Source organism: Carettochelys insculpta, chromosome 10 (genome assembly GCF_033958435.1).
Source record: "Carettochelys insculpta isolate YL-2023 chromosome 10, ASM3395843v1, whole genome shotgun sequence".
NCBI lineage: Eukaryota > Metazoa > Chordata > Testudines > Carettochelyidae > Carettochelys > Carettochelys insculpta.
Window position 1 is genome coordinate 2,622,163 of NC_134146.1, and position 21,305 is coordinate 2,643,467.

The window sequence follows — 21,305 nt, forward strand, 5'->3', positions numbered from 1 at the left end:
AAGGCGTGCACCTCATCTCAAATGGAAAGTGATGTTGATGGTGGTTCTTAGTTTCTGTGGTAGTCCATTCCACAGTTTTGGACCGGCCCTCAAGAAGTCTTTGTTTTATCCACCCCAGGTATCTACACAGGTAGTTTTACACTGAAAGCATCCATGGGCAGCCACTCCTTTACTCAGACCTCAAGGGCACCGTTGCTGAGGTGCTGATCCAAACTTCTTAATGCTCCAGGTCATCGGAGAGAAGGAGAAGAAAGCAACCAGATCAACGCAGGCTAAGGAAGCTCCATGAATGGGTGGTTTCCAGGCAGAGTTTAATTCTGTTCTGCTCATGATGCCAGGGCAATGATTCAGCTAAATACCAAATTCTGTTCACAGCTACGGACGAGCTCTTCCCAAAAGACCCTGGGCCCAAAGCACTTTCTGACCCACATCTGATACTGAAATCTCGGTGGCTCTTCCAGGAGCTAAGGACTCGTGTTAATTAGTGGTGTTCGGGCACTTCAACGCTCAGCTGTGGTGCCTGTCATTCAGCCACAGAAGGCAGGTGTTTTTCTGACACATCATTACTGACCTGTGACGAAAAGCTCTCCTCCAACAGAGATGGAAGCACTCTGTCCTTCACTCGTACTTCCCTACCAACCTGTGATTTTTCAAAAGGCAAAAACCCCTTAGATCATTCCTGCAGGGGCCAGAGTCTGAACTGTGTGTCACTGTACGAGCTCCCTTGTCTAAAATACTTCCAACTGACATGGTGTATGTGGGTACTGAACCTGGCCCGAGATGTTTAAAGCACTGCATGGTGCCCATTCCACTGAGTGCCCCGCATCCTAGATCTTCTGTCTTCTTTTCTGGATAACTTTGGTGGTTGAATGCTGGTGAAACCTGGTGCTCCTTTTACATTGATTGTATTTAATAATTTAGCATTTGCTTTCAAAGGAATGTAGGTGTCTGTCCATCTCTGGCATATTTACAGCATACACTTCTCTGGTAAGGTAGAAATAACATTTGAGTTGAAGAGTTGTAGTTTTGGGTGGTGGAATTTTGACAATCCAGTCTTTTTTAAGCTGGTAAGTGCAGCTTCCATCTTGTGAATTTGTGACCTGGTTTCCTTGCTCCCCAACTGCCAGGATAGGTGAATAACTTGCATTCTTTTCTCTAGCATGATGCTTGAATTGAGAGTTGCTGTGTTTCTCCTTCCTCCCCCGCCCCCAGTTGATTGATTAACCTCCTCTGGTTTGGAATGCTGGCCAGTCTTTGCTTGCATGGGGGTTGAACTCTCACTGAGACACATTATGCCATCCACTAATTCTAGATGTCCTCAGGGTCTGTTGGTGAGCCTTGTATTGCAGTCATCTCTTCTTTTGTCTCCCGGATGCATACTTGCTTCCTCTATTCCCTGACTTCTGCTGTCAGGACAGGGCATTTCACACACTGGCCATGTGCAGGATCCTTTACAAAATAGATTGGAAGCACCTGAAGAAGACCTCACTGGTCAGTACTGGATATTTCACATTGATGTTATTTACTAGTTCTGTAATCTCTTCCTTATTGTGCTTTCTGTGCGCTTGCTTCTCCTCTGCTAGCTGTCTGATCTTCATCTCACCCTTCTGAAGGCCCTTGTGTAACCCCTGCCTCCATCTGCTGCGGTCATCTGCTAGTTCTTCCCAGTTGTCCAGCTCGATGTCTACCTCTCTGAGGTCTCTCTTGCAGACATCTTTGTAGCGCAGCTGGGGACGTCCGGGAGGTCTTTTGCCAGAGGCTAGCTCACCATACAGGATGTCTTTTGGAATCCTTCCATCATTCATCCTGTGGACGTGGCCAAGCCAGCGGAGTCGACGCTGCCTGAGGAGGGTGTGCATGGTTGGGATTCCAGCTTGCTCGAGGACGGCGGTGCTGGTCACTCTGTCCTTCCATGATATTCCAAGGATGCGCCTGAGGCAGCGCAAGTGGAAGACGTTCAGCCTCTTTTCCTGGCGGGCATACAGGGTCCAAGTCTCACTGCCATAAGGGAGGGTGCTGAGGATGCAGGCTCTGTAGACTTGCAGTTTGGTGTGAGTGTACAGCTTGCTGTTATTCCACACTCTCTCACTGAGTCTGGACAGAGTTGTGGCCGCTTTTCCGATCCTCCTATTTAGCTCAGTGTCCAACGACAGGGTGTCAGTGATGGTGGACAACCTCTAACGTATAGTTGTCAATGCTGATTGATGGGGATTCAGCAACAACCTGACCGAGCACGTTTGTCTTCTTTAGGCTGATGGTAAGCCCAAAGTCCTTGCACGCTTTGGAGAACGGATCCAGTAGTTTTTGAAGCTGGTCTTCTGTGTGAGACACTACAGCAGCATCGTCTGCGAACAGCATGTCTCTGATGAGGACTTCTCGCACCTTAGACTTAGCTTTCAGCCTTGCAAGGTTAAACAGTTTCCCATCAGATCTTGTGTGCAGCAAGATGCCCTCTGTTGAAGATCCAAAGGCATGCCAGACACCCACTACATCTGCAAGAGATGCAGCAAGGACTGTCACTCTCGTGTGGGTCTTCATAGTCACAACAGACGCTGTAAATGAAGTCCTCAATTGAAACTTTAAAGGGCGCGATCCATAGTCTATGCAGACTGAAGGATGCCTACTAATCTCTTCCACACTCTTTGCTCCAGAATTGCTGTGCGGAAAAGAAAGAAAGGAAAGAAAATACTCCCAAGGGTGATAAAACAGGAGCTCCTCTCTTTCTCTCGGTAGTGTTTTTTCACAGATCAGGAATCAATTAAGGCAAACTTCACCAAGACCCCTTTAAACAATGTAATATTTCATTAAAGATTATTGCAAGCTCCATCACATTTGCAGCCCAGGTGTGAATTACAAAATTAGCCCCATCCTTTTAATAATTTCCTCCAAGGTAACATCCTATCACGTGCTCAATGTTTAATGTAACTTGCCAGCTGTGTGGCTGTTCTTTGGAAGGGGGTATTTATTGCATTCTCATGCTCTGGATGCAAGAGTGTAAGATGGGAAAGGCGGGTTTCTTAATTTGACGTGGTTGGGTCAGGTATAAGGCATGAGGTAGAGGGGAAATGAGAAGATCAGTGGGCACGACGGAAGAAGCCAGACTTTGCGTCCATTGCACAGAAATACAAGGCAATATCCATGGCAACAGAGATGCTGCTTTGGATCTATCTGTCTATCTACCCTTGTCAATTTTTCTCCCGAAGCCCATTCGTAGCTTCTGACAAACAGATGCTAGGGACAACTTTCCTACTCATCCTGGCTAATAGCCATTGAAGGACCTTTTTCCATTTTTAACTCAAGGGTTTGGCTGACAATGGGCATTGTTCTTTGCGCCTCACATCCCTATTCACCTGTGTGGTTTGGGATTTCCACGCCGCCCTGCATTTCCCAAAATGCTCTTATGGCCAAGGAATCCATGTTGTTCAGTTTCTCCTCACCAAAGAGGGAGATGGTGTAGAAATACTCCCATTTTCGGTCTAAAGCTTTTGGGTTCCGTTATTTTCCACAACACATGACATTTCCCATGGAAATACCAATAAAAATTAAAGGTTTCCTGTTTTCATCAAAAATTGTAATGAAAAAAATTCTGCATCAGAGCCAAGTTAGAGCTACTGTATCTCTTGGGCCTGTTCTGTGCTTCAAGTGAGGGTTAGATCGGGCTTGTTGGTTTTGCAGGTCCCTGTTTGTCAGGAGACCAGGAGGCTTATAGATGAGACAGGAGACTGCCCTCTTTTTCACGTGGATGTTGTTCTTCCCTGCGTCGCTAAGGTAAAGGGTTACAAATCATTCCCCGCTTGTTCTGCTCTTTCAGTTTCCCCTTTCCTCTTCCGTGGCAGAGCTTGCTTGCCTGTGTTTCTTCACATGCCTTCAGAGGTGTAATCACTTCCCCTTCAAAGGAACACGTCTGTGGCACCTCAGTGTTTCATTGTCTGTATGATGTGTGGAAGCACTGTGGGACACCCTGGTTTGAACCCTTACCTGTATCCCACGCTCTTTCTCTGCCCTCAGGTGTCTGTATCTTCTGAGATTCTCCTAACCTTTCCCCACCTCCTTTGACCCACAGTCATGTCATATTAAACAGAACGATGCCGACAGTTTCCACAGAGTTGCCTTCCCCTTGTTCTGGCCAATGTCTTGTGACATCACTGTCCCATAGCTGATTGTCCTGTTCACCTCAGTTTCTATCGGTAGCTGCTTTTCCTCCAAGCCCTCTGACACAGGCTCTACTGTTTATACCTATTTGTTTGCTCCCAGGCTCGTATCCCAGTGGCCCAATTATAAAGCCACTAGACAAGCAAAAGCGAGCTGCTTTCTGTGCGGAGCTGAAGAAACAAATAAGGTTCAGATGTTCAAAGATGGCTAAGGGAAGTAGGCTTCCAAATCCCTGTGATTTCCAATGGGAATTGAACACCTAATGTCGATAGGCCCCAGTGGAAGCTCTGCCTAAATCACACAAACTCCCTTCCTCTCCATAGGGAAATCCAGGCCGTACAACTTCCATCCCTGTCAGAGTGAGTCGCACTCATTTCTTCCCACTAAAACTTGCCCTTTTCAATGTCCATTTACTAAAAGATACATCTGTCCTTATTCACAGCCCTATTATCGATTCCTCTTTGGGGATCATCTGTCTTACTGGAGTGTAGCATTCTCCTGCTGATACCTCTGCCGCACTCATCTGCAGTCACTCAGCCCTGGGGCAGATTTCACTGGTACACGCCTATGGCTTCACGCAATGCAGAGAGTAGCTCTAAACCCTGTTTGACCGGCTGGTTAGATACAAGTGCTCATACTGCAGAGGCCTAAAGAGCCATGCTTCAATTAATACAGGTCCTGTGTTGAAGCTTTCAGTCTAATTCTGGCTGCGCTAATTTTGGGGGATGTATCTTTCATTTCATTCGTCAATGTTAACTCTCCTGCTGTTGATAATAGAAACTAAAAAGTGCCGGCTCCTTAGAGTTGTTTGAGTTCCACTTGCAAAGAAACGAGGGCCGCTGTAAGATGGCCAGGTGGCAGCCTCTACAATCAGAAGACTGAAAGCAGTCAGGCTTTGTTCTGGAGGAAATTTCCAGGCTTCAATGGCCAACTCCAAAGACATGTTCCCATGAGCCTGTGGCAGATCCAAGTTGGAGCTGCCACTTTTTCACATGAGCACGTCAGTCCAAAATACCATCTAGACACAAAGTAGCCCAGTCTTCTGGTACACCTTACACAGCTTTTTGTGACAATGAATGTCTCTCACACCATGAGTTGTCAACTTCTGCCCTTCGGGAGGAAAATGTTTGTGTTGAATTCATAATACCCCAGCTGTCAATCAAGATGTCATCTATTTTAGTGGCTTGAAGTTCATAGTCTCTTTTAATCCGAAGAGCATCAAGACAGAAACTAGAGCTGAGAAAATAATTCCTATCACTTGTACAAATGTAGCTTCCATTTCTCTTCATGCATTGTCCTTGAACAGTGTACAGTTTCCCACAATGTACTTGTTATATGAAGATCGGGTATTTTTCTAAAAGTGCAACTCTAGGAATTATTTAGGGCGACTTTCTACATCCCGTGTTAAAAGGAAGTCAGACTAGATGATCACAAATGTCTCTTTTGGCCTTGGAAAGTAGCAATCTGAAAATTATTTGAGAAATGATTTCTGCAAACAATTCCTGGCTTGTCATTGATCTGCTAGTAATTCGTAACAAGGGCTTGGTACCTGACAGTTGAGCAGTATTAAGTTTTGATTGTTCAGAATGTCATTTGTTCTGTTCTCTGGTTGTATGAGTTTAATGAAGAAGTGTTCATCATAATTTTCTTTCTGAGAATATTCTCACATTCACCTCATATTTGCTGTTTCAACAAACCTTCCTACCAGTAAACCTGTCTGCTAGAGTATTCAAACAAAGGCTGGAATGAAGTCACATTTGTAGTCCAGTAAATATTTTGAACAGTTTTGAGGAATTCACACAGATCTAACAAAAACAGATTGTTACAAGTTGTTTCAATAATTTCTTTTACTCTGGCTTTTTAAATATAATGAAAGCAAAAGAGAAACTGGTCCTAAACTAAAAGAAGACATTCACAGTGCATGTTCTGTGTTGTTGGCTGGTCCGGGACATCAGAGAGAGAAGGTGACTAAGGTAATAGCTCTTATTAGGCCCATCTCCATCTGTGAGAGAGACAAATGATGGCTGTGTCACATTTCTTTTTTTGAAATATGAGAGGGTAATGATTCCTCCTTCTCAATTCAGTACTGTATGATTCTAAATTTGGCTAACAAACTAACTCGGCTACCAATGATCCTTCACGGCAAAGTCCCACCCAAAGAAAGCAGTCTTAATTCTCCTATTGCTAAGGGTGAGGGAGAGAATGAACCACACATGACAGGTGTCAACCGTGTTGCTTAACATTTATCTGGAAGGTGCTCTGGTATTACAGCAATGAGAATGGGAGAAGAACCTATATAAAATAGAACTTTTAAAAATGTACATAACTGAGCTTGCTCATCGACTGTATCCAATTTTGCCTACTTATCCTGGGTAAGTACTTAGGTCTTTTTCTTTCCACTTGTATCTTTACAGAGCTGAATACATTTGGAGGTTTTCACTTCTGGGAAATGTTTCTATCTTGGTTTATGGCTCATAATAGCTCTAAAACTGCTTTGCCTGGCAACTCCAAATGCATTTTAATCTGTTGGTAATTATGTGGCCTGGTACCCGTGCCTAGTTTTGGGGAATTTATTTAGGTTCAGTCACAGTTTCTACAGTAGTTTGTGCTCTAGCATTCTAAACCTTGGGTTGAAGATAATTAATCCCCATGGTTCCATAGGCTGAAATCGAGACACAGCTGGCTCAGCATTTTATCCTTCCAATATCAACAACACAAATCCTATGAAGTGTACTATTTTGCATTGATAATGGAGCATTCACTCCAAGTGGCCTCAGACCTCTGGATGTTGGCCTCTGGGTGAGCAACAGGAGCCTCTTGGGAGAAGTCCTCAGAGGTCTCGGGGAAGACCCGCAGAAAGATGACCGATTCTCCTCATGAAGAGTCTGCTTTGAGAAAGCCGCCGTCTCCTGGCCCGGGTCTGGGCTTCACATCCTGCCGTGGTACCACCAAGGTTCCAGGCTCTTTTGGGCTGACTTGGCACCTAGATTGTCAGGCCCTTGTGAGACTAAAGGTGACAAACATGCCTTGGTACTTAGACCCTCTCTACCGCAGAAAGTATTACACCACAGGAAAGAAGGGTAAGCTCTTCACTTCTCACGGTGTGGCACCATGGTCATGTCCATTTCATCCAACCCTCCCCAACCACTGCCATAGTGACAGGTGCATCCCTGATGGCCTGGAGGAAAGACATTCAGGGATTCATGACATTCAGGTCAAATGATCTGCCCAAGAAGCACCGTTACATATCAACCTGCAGCCGAGAGCATTAAGAATGCCCATATCCACTCCCTGTTATAAAAATCATGAAAGACAATGGAGCCAGCGTGTTGCTCATTAACTAGCAGAAGGGAGAGCTGTCCCCTTCTCTTCATGCCACAGCACTCTGATTTTGCCAGTCTTCCTCCCAGTTAATGCAAAACATAAAAGTGGGCAACCTCAGCAGACACGTCTCCTGGGAATATGGATGGCAATTGGAGTCTCAAGATCTCCATCGCATTCTTCTGACCTGAGGAGATTCAGAAGTATGTCTCAGCCAACAGTAAGTGGGGTCAGGTCCTTACTGTTTGGGCAAAGCGCTCCTCATTCCAGGTAGAAGAGGTTTTCTATATGCATTTCCACCAATGTCCCCGATTATGAAGATGTTAAACAAGGGTAGGCAAGGCAAATCCAAAATCATGTTGATGGTTCCAGTATGGCTCAGACAGATCTTGCACCGTGCTGCCAGACTGTTGGCCTAATGATGAGTGTCTCATCCATTTATAAATCTCCTCTCTCAAAATGCTGATTGGACTGACTCCATTTTAACCTGGGAATTCTTGACTTGAAGCTTGGTTACTGGGTGCTTCATGGAAAGAGAGCCTTCCTGTTCTGCAGCAGTATAAGAGGTGAGAAGTTCTACACAAACTATTTGCTTGCAAAAATGGGGAAAGAAATCACCACTGGTGTGATTGAATGTCATCACCATCCATTCATTCTTCAGTCTTTGCGGTGCTTAATTATTTTCTCGAATTAACCAGGTTAGGGTTATAGATGAGTTCCATCAGAGTTCGCCTGGCAGCTGTAACAAACAGCGTTTTATTCATTCTCTGGCTGAGGGGTTCTCAGTGGTTGCTCATTCCACCATTGCAAGATTCATTAAGGAGATGAGGAGCCATTGCTCTCAGCATAGAGAATCCTCCCCTGCCCCGTATGGGGTTTCAATTTTTCCCTGAGGTGTCTTACGAAACACCCTTTCAGATGCATAATCACATGTTCCCTTCTTTACCAGCCCATGGAAACAACCATCTTGGTAGCCATCACTTCTGCTTAGAGTCAAGGAACTGGCATTTAAATCTCCCTTGTTACAGATTAAGCCCATTACTACTACTTCCTGCTTTCAAAGGACATGGCAAACAATTGATCATCATTCTCTTTGTAATAACCCTTAACTTATTTGAAGACTGTTCTCTGGCTCCCCACCCCCCGCCACCAGTGCATCAAATTTTTACATAAAATATCATGAATTTTGTATCAGTCAATTTGCCCGTCTAATTGTCTTCTCCAAAACCACATCAGACCAGGGAAGATGCTGCATTCCACACCTTTGATCCAGGGAGACACTTAACCTCTTATTTGTACAGAACCGGATCTTTCAAAAAATCTGTGGAACCATTAGCGTTAGCTGTTAACAGACTCCAAACACTCCACAATGTCCACCAGGGGAGCTTGTGATGGGTTTCTAAATGTATTATTTCTTGCTAGGAACCTGGTGATTTGAAACCTCCTCCAAAGGTGTCAGCCCATTCCTCTTTCTGTCTCTATGGCATTACTCAAAAACCTCCCCATTGTTGAGATCTGCAAGGCAGCCACTTGGTCTTCAATACACCCGTTCTCCAAGTGCAACACAGTGGTTCATCCTTCTAGCTCAGCTATTGACCTTGGGAACTCAGTCTTGTCTTTGATATTAGACTTGGCTCCAAACCTGCAGCCTCCTGTTACAGAAACTGTGCAGAAGGCGCCTGCAGAGGAGCATGCAGAGGGACACTCCCTGCAGAAAAGAGACATTACTCACATAATACAGTAACTGGAGTTCTTGGAGGTGTCCCTGTGAGTGCTGCATTTCCCACCCTGCTTCAGTTGCCTTGTGTGATTTTGCAGTGGAGAAGAAACTGAGGGCAGTTTGCCTGGGCAACCCTTTATATCCTCCGTGCGGGACATGTAAGGGAATTAGAGTTCACATGTTGACCAAATGGACGCTCCCACCAAAACTGTCCAATCAAAGGTGCCTGGGATGGAGCACACCTGAAGCGGGGCATGCACAGACAGACACGTGACTTCGCAAGCGGCATAACCCCTCCTACTCCCTGGGCAGGGCACACTTGAAGACTCAGTGATGCTCTTTTACAGAACCTGTGGGGCTGGGGTCAGGAAGGCGCACATAAGGAAGCTGGCTTACCGTACTATCTAATATTTTGTTTGCTTATGTATCTTAAATGTAGCCTTCCCTTTGACTTGTTTGGCTTCCACACACTGTGTTGCAAAGGAAAATATTCCACTGAGGACACTGACCTGTATCTCAAGCCTAAAGTCTGTTCAAATAAAGCTTTAATCTGAGAATATGCATGCTGGCCAGGAAAAAAAAAATCCATTCCTTTACTCCCAGACTGGATGGCCAATGGTTAAAGTTCCCCACAGGTGCAGCCTTGTGTGATTAACATCCACTGAAACCTGGAGTTGGTGGAGATAATTAAAAAGATTTAATTAGATACTGCAGTTGGCTGCCTCCCTCTAGTCCCGACGTCCTACCACAACAGTGAGACAACTCTCTCTTTGTTCCTGGCCTTAGTCCCGGTTGAAAGCTACGCGGGCGATGGAAGATGAGAGAGAAGGATGAGCACCCCCTGGGTATTTTCAGAGGAGAAATAGCTGCTTGATTATGTTTCCAGGCAGGGAAGCAAGATAGTCTGCTTCTGACATTTTCATATTCCATCAGCTCTTTGGTGGGCTGTGAGCACTGGAGAGTTGTTACCGGAGTGGCCCGGCTTTGCTAATTTTGGAGGTATTCAAGAAAAGGGTACGTAACCGCTTCCATTTGCAAGGTTCCTCACTACCAGATATCCACTGCTCAGCGTCGTTGAAGGAAAAGGAGACTCTCAGAAGCAGCCCGAGGGTTGTGCCTTATTAGAGAGAGTGGTTGTCACACACCTCCGAAGATGGAGTGACTGGAGGCTGTGCGCGCTCTCTCTCTCTCGCACACGCACACACACGCGCGCGCACACACACAGAGCACCATGATGGGGAAGAGTCAGAAAGTCTTGGGAGGGGCACAGGGCATTTCTCCATTGGGGCATTCCTGGCATTCTTTGGCATTCCCTGTTCAGACTTCTCTCCTTTCCTTGGATAATGGCTGTTTCTTATTCAGCTTCTCTGCAGAGTGACCCCTTGGGCTCAGTCTGAAGGATGTTACATGTATTGCTAAATTACCCGCTCTGCCTCGCTCACGTCCCTTCTCTTCTTTCCGCTCTGCTTCTGTTTGTTTTGCTCTTTCTCTTCTATTTTAACTCATCTGTCCCACAGTAGGTGGCTGCTGTTTAGTTTCTGTGGTTGGCTTCATCTTGGGCTCATGGCAATGCTCTTTGAGACTCCTGGATAATGGCTGGTAAATACTGGGATGATCACCAATAAAGAACTTCTAAGATGGCAGGCATAGGTCCCAGGGCCCTCTGAGGGCCATTGTTAGACTTGCTCCAGTGTTATGTTGCTCTCTGCTGGCTGACCTGCAAGGAGGATACCGGCCTTGAGAAGCCTGCAGCAAAGGAGCAATGCAAGAGCTAAGGGTTAAGTTTCTGCAGCAGATGGTCCTGAATTCTCTCCCCTGTGGCTGCAAGAAGCATAATGCAACCACAGCGTAGGGAGAAATGGCTGATCATGAGGTGTGCGACAGGCAGGACAGGTAACCGCCACAGACCACCGTTCAGCTTTGTATTCTAGGGTCCTCAGGTCCACAGACTGGATCGCCCATGTCCAGCTTTGGGGGCTCTGGCCCCAGCCACGGCCCATCTGCTGCTGCCAAGGATTCCACCCTAGGGTTCTCTAGTCCAGGAACATCCATGGGTCTGCTGGACCACAGATGTTTCCAGATCAGAGAATCCCAGTTTCTAGAGGTACAACCTGTGGTCAAGCTAGGAGCAGAAATCTGCTTCTGCTTCTCCTCTTCCCTTGTGTCATGGGAATGGCAGAGGCTGTGGAGGACAGGCCGTTGCCTTCTGGGTATTAGTGTACACTTTAAGGAAAACGTTTCACCTGTAGCAGTCACAGAAGGTGCAAAGTCACATTGCCAAACTCCAGCTCAGCTCCCAGAGTAGTTCAAGTGAGTCCTGCCTTGGATGCAACTGGCTGCAAATGCTGTGCCGTTCAACACCATGTGCCTTTGTACTCTCTCTGAGCTGGGTCACCTGCAATCCACCAAAGAAAACAGGGGAAGGGAATCAGAAGCCTGCTGAGAGCCCGGGAGCCAAGATGCCTGTCATGGTCCCTTGTCTAGTCACAGGACAAGGTTAAACATGCCCCCTGGTTGCTGGCCAACCCCTTCAATCATGGCAGCCTCTTGCCAGCCATGCGGGAGAATTAAATACTCCTTCCTCTGTCTCCAGCTCTCCGCAGAGTCCAGCTCCCTGCTGGCTGTCTGGCCAGCCAGCCACGCTAATCGGGGATCTCTAAAGAAACAAGTTTCCAGGCGAGACAGGGTCAGGCAGGTCGGTGTCTCACATGCACACCTACCGGCTCCTTCCCGCTTTGTTTTCCTCTCCCATCTGTCCTTCCTTCACACGCCCTCTGCTCAGCCTCTGTTCTGCTCCCTAAGTTCCTTTCCCTTAACAGCTGCAAAGTGGTCCTCCAGAAGAGGAGACCTGATGGTCAGTAACTGTGTAACTCTGCAGGGCTGCTCTAGCCAGCCCATTGTGCAATGCGGTGCTGATTTGCAGCCGGCGGATACCTGAGGTCCCTGGTTGCACACTCAGGGTATTCCAGTTGGCGTCCAGTGGCCTTGCTGCAAGATGATGTGACAGCTCTTTCTAACTCACCCCGGCTGGTCTGTTGACCTGAAGCAGGTGATTTGGGAACTCTCTCTCCCCTGCTTTCCGTTGTCTGTCTTTGCTGTGTAGATTTGGGCAATTACTGCCTCTTACTACGTGCAGGCCTGGTGCTCAGCATGCAACGGCCCTGGCCTTGAGCAGGCCTGAGCCTAAAGGCTGATGGCTCTGGGCCCCGCCCCTTCTAGTCTTGGCCCCGCCCCTTCCACGAGCATGGAGCAGCCCCCGCACCTTGCCCCACTGCTGACAGCCCCACTGGGGACGGGGAGAGTAGAGTAAGGGCGGCGGGCTGCAGTAGTGTTTCTGAGCTTGCTCAGTACAAGCCAAGCAACAAACTGGGTGGGAGGGGCGCATGACTGGCAGGTCTCCCCAGGTTTCACCTCTACTGTTAAAATCCCCACGTCAGCTGACTTGGACCCAGGGGAGTCTGGCGAAAGGGTTAGTTATTTCTTTGAGCTGGATGGAGCCTGACCCCTGGCATCCTGCGCAGCGGGCAAGGCACCAGGGAACATCTACACAACAACCTCGCCCAAAGCCTGGGGCAGCTGGTCTCCGAACCTGGGCCAACCAGCTCAGGCTTGCAGGGCCAGAACCAGTAGTATAGCCAGGCTGGGCTCCCCCTGCCCAGCCTGGCCCTGCTGGTTTTAGACCCAGGAGCCTGAGTTGCTTGACCTGGCTTTGAGACTCGCTCTGTGCTGCGCAGATGGACCCTGCGCCTCTCTGGCCTTAGCTCCCCGCTGGGGAGGTGGCATTAACAATGCTGTCCTGCCGCTGCTGACGTGCGCCGTGAGGGCAAATATCTTAAAGCAGCAGTTCCCCAACTGTGGGACACATCCCCACCAGGGCAGGCCGTCAGCTGACAAGGCTGCGTCAATCCCTAGTGCGTGGGGGATGTCACGTGACCTTGCGCGTACTCCGTGCCTGGCTCATGCTGTATGGAGAATGGTGGGACCGCCTATGTGCCAGGTGGGCGACATCCGGCTGCGCACGGGCGGCTGTTTTGGTCTTCAGCGCGATGTCCTCCATGCTGTCCGCGGTTCCAGGAGGAAATAATTCATGCAAATCAGGCTGTGCCCCCCAAAAGGTTGTGGCCTACTGCTTTCAAGCTGGGGAGGGACTCCCAGATCACCTTGGAAGGAGCTGTGTAAATACCCAGGGTGGTCTGATTTGCTGGGTCGGGTTTGTGCCTCTTTTTCTTCCCAGGTGACATCCACTAGACTGGCTCCGTTGGGGAGTCTAAATACAACCTCGCCCCCCGCCCCAAGCTACACTTCACGGTCTCATTGCCATGGACAATCTTATCATGTGGCTGCATTATGGCCCTGTGCCCAAAGCAGCGTGTAACAGTGAGAGCGCCAGGTGCAGCCCTGGCAGAACGCAACGTGTATGGTCGCAGCGTAGGGGGCTGTTAACACTCTGCACTTATTAAACGGATAGAGTGCACAAATTACACTTGAGCAGAGTTGAGAAATTATTTCTTCCCATCTGCCGCTCAAAATACTCAGGCCTCGAAATGCCCCCAGTGGAGTGGATGGAAGATTACCTCCAATAGCGCGCTGGGGAGACGTTACACAAACTCACTGCCTGGAATGCATTTTGATTTATTCTCTCCCTCAGGCCGGGAGGGGTACCAGACCCGGCCAGTGACCTTCTACACCAGCTAGGTCAAGCATCGGTCCTTCCTTCACTGGCGCACAAAATGCTGGCTACAGCTGCCACAGTGCGGTGAGCCACGCCCTGCTCGGAGCCCTCTGCCGCTTACACCGGTGAATCCCCCTTCTCAGGGGCCTCTGCCCAATGCATCCGTAGAGGTGCCATGTGGTATGTTTAATCTGGCCCTGATCCAAAGCCCGCTGAAGGTGATGGGCGACTTTCCAGTGCCGTGGCAGGTTTTGAGTCAAGCGCAGAGCGCACTGGTGCTGAGCAGTGGCATATGAATACCTGACTCCTCCTATCCCCAGGCACCATGTCTGTAAACCCAGTAACATCCCCTAGGTCTCCTGAAATCCCTCTCCCAGGAGCTTCTGTTGGCGCTGATTCCCTTCAGCTTCTAGCCAGCTCCCCAGGCTCAGAGGAGAAAATATGTACATATGCTTTTCTCAGAGACCTGGAAGGGACTACAAGAGGTCATTGAGTCCTGTCCCCTTATTAGCCGAGGGTCTACACCCCTGCCCTCACAGCAGGACCTATCTCTGTCCCACACAGTTGTTTTTTTTCCCCCCCCCAACTCTAACCTGCCCCAGCCCCTGGAAAGGCCCCTTCAAGGAATTAAACTCGCAACCATGGGTTTACAAGGCCAATGCTCTAACCACTAGGGCCAGGGAGGACATGACAGATTGGGAGGCTGCCCCACACTGCAAGAGGCCAAGGAATTATTATGAATCGCTGGGTACAGAAGGTGACGCCATCTCTGCTTGGCCCGGGGGCTCAGCTTCAGCGTGAGAGGACTTTTGGGAGGTAAGCGTGTCCGGGCGGGCCCAGCGTGCCAGAGGTTAAGCAGCGCCCTGGCCTTTGCTGGCTCAGGAGAAATCTGATGAGTTTCCTTTAGTTCCTGTGCTGACAGCCGTGTTATTAATTGAGTGAAAGGCGGCTAGGCCAGGCCTGGAGTCTCTGCCTCGCCTCTGCATCCGCTTAAAGGTGATTGAAAATGAAGGCCGATGCTGGCACCTCGCAGCTCCGCATTTTCCTTTTATCTTTTAGTTTATTGCTCTTAGAACGCTTACGCCACGTGGGGGCAAGATTTAGCATGCGTGCCCTGGGCTAGCCAGGGCAGCGGCTTTTGCTGTTGGAAACCCGATGTTGCATTTTCTCCTTCAAAAAGAATTATACATGTGACACAGCAAGATTACCGCCCCACCCCCTTCCCGTCTCCACTATCTGTGCTGGCCTGCGGCCGTCATGCCTCGAGAGGTCACACGGTCAGAGGCTATTGCTGGGGTCCCTAAAGGACAGGCTGATTTTCTGACATGTAGTCATTCATGCCACTGTAAGCCAGAGCCATCAATTCTCATGCTTCAGGTCAGAAGCTGCTGGCTGAAGGGCTCAGGGTGGACTCACAGCTGCCCAGTTTACAGCATTTAATTGGCCAAATGCATTAAGTCCATTCACTGTTTTACTTTTTTTTCTCTTTTTTTTTTTCTGCCCTTTCAAATATATGGCCCTGCGCACTTTCAACGGCAGCATTTGAGGCTCAAGAGGAAATCAATGGTCTTCTCTGGCATGGTGAATCCTGCTTCCTGGGCTACTGACCCCACGCACTGCTTTGCGTTTTACTGAATGCTTGCAGGGCATTTTGCGCGCTTTTAGCCTCGTGCACTCGGAGAAAAGGAAGGGCACAGAGACCTCCTAGGACCTGCAGTTAGGCATGTACAAATGGGGTCTTTTGTCAGTTGAGTTCTGGAAGCTGTCCTCAACTTGAGATTTTTTTTTTTTCTTACCGAAAATGCAGTTACTTCCCTTTCTGGCTGGCTGATGCTTTTTGCTTTCCCATCAAGAAAACCAAAACGGCATGTCTTGGTTTCAGTTAGATCTACAAGCCCTGCTTTGTTGAATGGAACAAAATACCTCATTTTGAATCATTCGTATGACAGGACATCTGACTTGTGGGCATTGCAGTTTGGTGGCTTCGTGCTCCCATTCACCATACCTTTTTATATGAGATGTCACAAGCCCACAAGTCGCACTTCTCACCAAGCCACATGGAGCTTCATGGAAGTCTCATGACTACCGGTGCAGCATGGGAAATGTAGTCTGTCCAGGCAGCATGCTCTAGGGTGTGCCATCCTGTGGCTACTGAGGCGGGTGCATTAAAAACATTTCAACTTGTCATCCCCAGATAAAATGATGAAATGCAGTGTGACAACTGCCCTGGTGCCGTTCCTCTTCAAATTTCTGGCTTGTGAAAATCCTTGAAATGTTGTCACTTTGTCTCAATGTTCAAGGGATTCCTTATTTTAAATCTCAACGATGCTTGTTGGATGTGAAAACCCTCTCCTACCCAGCTGTGCCTCTGAGGTCTGATTGGCCTTTGCTTAGGGGATATAATCAGGTATCAGTGTTGCTCAGGGCACATCTGTAATTCCCATGGATTCAAGTGTCTGCATCAAATAAGTTGGCCCCGATGTTTATCTGCTCTCACTTTCCTTCTGGCTTCTCAGCGATCATTGTCAGTCTCTTGTCAGCCTCTCTTTGCAGAGCAGAATCACGAGGACTCGGAGAACCGCCATAATCACGGCAAAGTTCACACCACCCTCTGTCACTATGGGTGTTGGATTGTTCTCTGCGGTACCAGAGAGGTAGCTGTGTTAGTCTGAATCTGCAAAACCAGCAAGAACTCCTGTGGCACCTTATAGACTAACAGATTTATTGGAGCATAAGCGTTTGTGGGCAAAGACCCACTTTGTCAGAAGAATGTAGGGTCTACGGTATGTTCTGGAATGGAGCTGAGGTATCAAATACAAGTGAAGAAGTTAGCCAGTGACTTTGGCCTCTTTTGCTCTCGGTAAAAATGCCCACAAGTCGTTCAGGCTTCTCTCAAATTCACTCATCCTTGAAAATGATTTTCTGAACAGTTTCTGCATGCAAACAGTTCTTGAGGCATCTTCGGTGTCTGGTTTTGACTGCACCCATCTACTTTTCTTCCCTGAGGGGTGAACTTCGTACCAGGGTTCTGGTGTGCCTTCCTGAGGTTGTGAACTTCCTTGGAGACCCTCTCAAAGGAGCCCAGAATAGGTTGTTGCCAAACATTCCTGCCTGTATGTGTCCAGTAAGTCAGTCTGTGCTGGGTTTCTAGCTATTTCCTTTGGGGCAGACCATGCCACCAAATAATAAATATCGCCGTGTGGAATTCTTTGGGATTCAGTTTTAATTGGCCTTAGCTTAATTTCATACCCCCACTAATCCGAATTACGCATCCTTTCCCCCAACCCTGCCTTAGCCAATTCCTCCCTCTGGTTGGTCCTTTCTGCATTAGAGATGATGACCAAACATCCCTTAGCTTTTACTCAGCCAAGCTCTGCAACGATCACTTGGGAATTTCCAGGGCAGATGCCACTGAAAATGCCAAACTTAGTTCCTCATCATTGTCTCGTCCAGCCAATGCCAGAAGAGCCAGGGGGACGGTGTAATGAAACAGCCACTCACTCAACACAATACTTTACTTTCCTGTATAATTCTCCTGTGGGATTCACTGCCACAGGATTCCAGTTTGGCCCCTCAGAGCTTTGGTGGCTTCAGAAGGCCACCCAAGAGGGACCTTGCTGGTGATTCCATCAAGCAGGCTGCACTACAAGGGGGGGTCAGGTGTAAAGGTGAAAACGATCCATGGCTGTGGTCTGGAAGCGACAGCTGAGCAGTGGATTAGAGGAAGGATTTTCGTCACCTTCTCCATTGGGCACCATTTGGTGTGACGATCTGGTAGGACGAAGGCGGTCTGGACTTCATTGGGTCATCTCACAGTCATCAGTGTGTTTGTCCTCAAAACATCCCTGTGCAGCAGCAAAGTTACCAGCAGGGCCGACAGCCATGGCAGGCCCTGGGACAAGATGGGATTTGGGGCCTGGCTCCCTGCCCGGGGAAGAGGCGGGGCCTAGGACAGGCAGCGACACTGGGGTCCCCCTCCTTTTAGAATGGTGCTGCAGCATTTCAAAGGGGCTCGGATCTCTGTATGTTGCATCTGTGTCTGTTATTGCCCACAGAGAGCTGGTAAGAAGCTGAATGGGAGTGCTTGATTACATTAGGTGTCAATAGCACACAAATAGCCACCTTCTTGGCACAGCCGTAATCATTTCAGTCCTTCAGTCAATTACAGCTCCACCCATCAATACCTGACTCTCACTCGATACCGACCCTGCCACAAAACAGCCCCTGCAAGCTTCCGTTGAGAAACCCTGACCATTGCTGCTGCTTTAACAGAAATTGAGTCTTTTCACCTGTTGCCATTAGTTTATGAAAAACACAATGAAGAATGACAGAATATTACCCAAAACAACAGGAAGTCCTGTGGCACCTTGCAGACTAACAGATATTTTGGAGCATGAGCTTTCGTGGGCAAAGACGTGTTTCGTCAGATGCATGAGTGGGCAGGTTTCAGGGGAGGATTTAAAGAGGGAGTCTCAGTAAAGGGGTGGGCCAGAGCTGACGAGGTCTATTCAGTCAGGGTGGATGTGGCCCATTATTGGCAGTTAATGTGAAGTTGTGAACATCAAGGCCGTGTCTACACTTAACACTACACTTACTCCCATAAAAAAGGGGAAGAAGGATTCTTGCGAAGATGGGGTTTACTTTTGAAAGAGCAGCATCTACACTGGTTTTCTTCTTTTGAAAGAAGCTATTTTGAAATAAGAATATGCAAATGAGGTGCCAGATATGTAAATCTGCACCTCATTTGCATTTTCAATTTCCCTCATTTGCATGCCTCTTTCAAAAGAGGAATGCCTGTGTAGACACAGCCCAAGAGAGGAGAAAACAAGTGTGTTCAGTCAGGGGGGATATGGCCCATTGTCAGTAGTTAATGTGGAGGCGTGAACATCAAGAGTAGGGAAACTGCTTTTGTAATGGGCCAACCACTCTCAGTCTCTGTTCAATCCTTGGTCAATGGGGTCAAATTTGCAAATGAATTGCAGCTCTGAAATTTCTCTTTCCCATTTATTTTTGACGGTTTTTTGGTTGTAGGACGGCTACTTTTAAATCTTACTGAGTGTCCAGGGAGATTGAAGTGGTCTCCTACAGGTTTTGTATGTTGCCGTTCCTGATGTCTGACTTATGTCCCTTTATTCTTTTACATAGAGACTGTCCAGTTTGGCCAATGTAAATTGCAGTGGGGCTTTGCTGGCGCACAATGGCATATACCGTATTATATTAGTAGATGTGCAGGTGAAAGAGTCCCTGATGGGGTAGCTAATGTTAGGTCCTGTGATGATGTCACTGGTGTAGATATGTGAGCAGAGCTGACACCGAGGTTTGTTGCAGGGATTGGTTCCAAGTTTCGAGTTACTGTGGTGTGGTGTATAGTTGCTGGTGAGGATTTGTTTAAGGTTGGCAGGCTGTGTGTAGGTGAGGACAGGCCTGCCTCCCGAGGTCTGTGAGAGTGAAGGATCATTGTCCAGGAGGGGCTGTAGATCACCAGTGATGAACTGGAGAGGTGTTAGCCGGGGGCTGTATGTGATGGCTAATGTGTTCTCTTGTTTTCCTTGTTGTGCCTGTCTTGTAGCAGGTAGTTTCTGGGTACACGTCTGTCTCTGTCAATCTGTTTCTTCAGTTCCTTAGGTGGGTATTGTAGTTTCAGGAAAGCTTGGTGAAGATCTTGTAGGTGTTTGTCTCTGTCTGAGGGACTGGAACAAACGCGGTTGTACCTTAGTGCCTGGCTGTATACAATGGATCATGTAGTGTGCCTTGGATGGAAGCTGGAGGCGTGCAGTATTGACAGTTGCCTCTTGCTGGTAAGTGTCAGGAACGCGGGGGCAATGTGTTTGCAAATTAGGCAAAAGAGCCTAAAGGTCCCCAGATTCTTGGGTGGAAAAGGGTTTTTGTTTTTATTTTGCTTTGTTTTACCTACCAGTAGCCATGTCCTGGACAGGGATAGAAAGCAGCCATCACAGGAGTGTTACAGCCAAGAACACAGGAAATGGCTATTTAGTAAAGAACGGCCTTCGATTCTTTTTCTTTCTTTTCTTTTTCTCCTTGTGCCTGGGAAAATCAATGACGATTAGTGACTAAAGCAGATGTAAAGTCTTGAAAAAGTCAAGTTCTCGCTTTTTCATTTTTAAATTGCATCACATCCCACATGGTTGCTATAAAAGACCACGCTAGCATTGACGGGCTAATTCTGTGTTTCCTATAATTGCGCCTGTAACTGGACAAATATTAGCTTTGAATGGCTCAGCAGGTGCTTTGCGTATTCATCCTATCTTCTTCTCGCTCTGTTCGTTCATCCTGAGCGACAGTGCTCATTTAGCTTTGCTTCTCCTTCCTTACAGGCAGACAAGTCTCAGACAGTGGTTTCTAACAATGCTATTCATAAAAAGCCTAGAGGAGAAAGGGTTAAAATCAGTTTAAAATGCTGCTCGCTCTTTGAATGGAAGAAGCTGGGGTGTCTGAAACCCAGAGATAGCACCAGAACGTCTTTTGAAAAGGGCCTATGGATTTTTTTTCCCCGAGGGTTGGTTGGAAATGTTCGGTTGGTTTTTTGACAGAACGTTAGGTTTTCATTTAAATGATTTTTTTTAGCAAAAAGTGTCTGTTTTCTAAACAAAGATTTGTTCGTAGCAGGCAAATGCGTGCTCCACCAGGGAAATATCTCAGTTCTGACGTGCCACCTGGGTGCCTCATGGCTCTGGTCCCTTCTGCAGATTGGGCTTCCCAGGCAGGTTTCTCTCCCATGATGCACCTGAGCCATACAACTCCCATGATACACACTAGCCTCATGGTACGAGAGCTGTATCATGGGAGGTGTTGTCCAAGCAGGGGCCTCACTCAGGAGAGGACAGTAGGAACATGGGGAACCTGAGCATACAACTCCCAGGAGGCATCAGGGTGGCATTTCCCAATGTAAATCCTGTCGATTTCAGCCTCGGGCTGAAAATTCAAAATCCCCCTCCACGCCCCCTCCCCCCCCCAAAAAAAAAGAAACCTGATTGGCTTTGGTTTCTCCTGCTCCCTGGGGCCGCAGCTCTCAACCTGCCAACTGAAGAACAAGCACAGAACTGGGTCCGTGCTTCTGCTTGCTCTCAGCCAGCTGTGGTCCCAGGACTGTGCCTGATTTGAGGAGCTCCCTGGGAAATCCATGAGGGCACTCAGCCCACACTGCTGGCTGTCCAGTTGCATAGGATAAGGATGCGAGGCAGCACCCCGACCTCTTCTTGCACAGCTTCCTTCCTAACCACTGGCTGGGAACACGAGAGAGGGACTTTCTGGCCTTGACTTGTTCAGGGCCCCTGTCTGCCCACTCCCCATCCACCCCACCCTGCTGAGAGGCCCTCACGCTCCTTTGTTCCCCTTCCGGGGCCTGGAGGCCAGATCTCTACTGAGCCCTGAAAGGAGAGCGTAGGGTGATACTGTTGCCGAGACTGTGCAAGTCCCAGA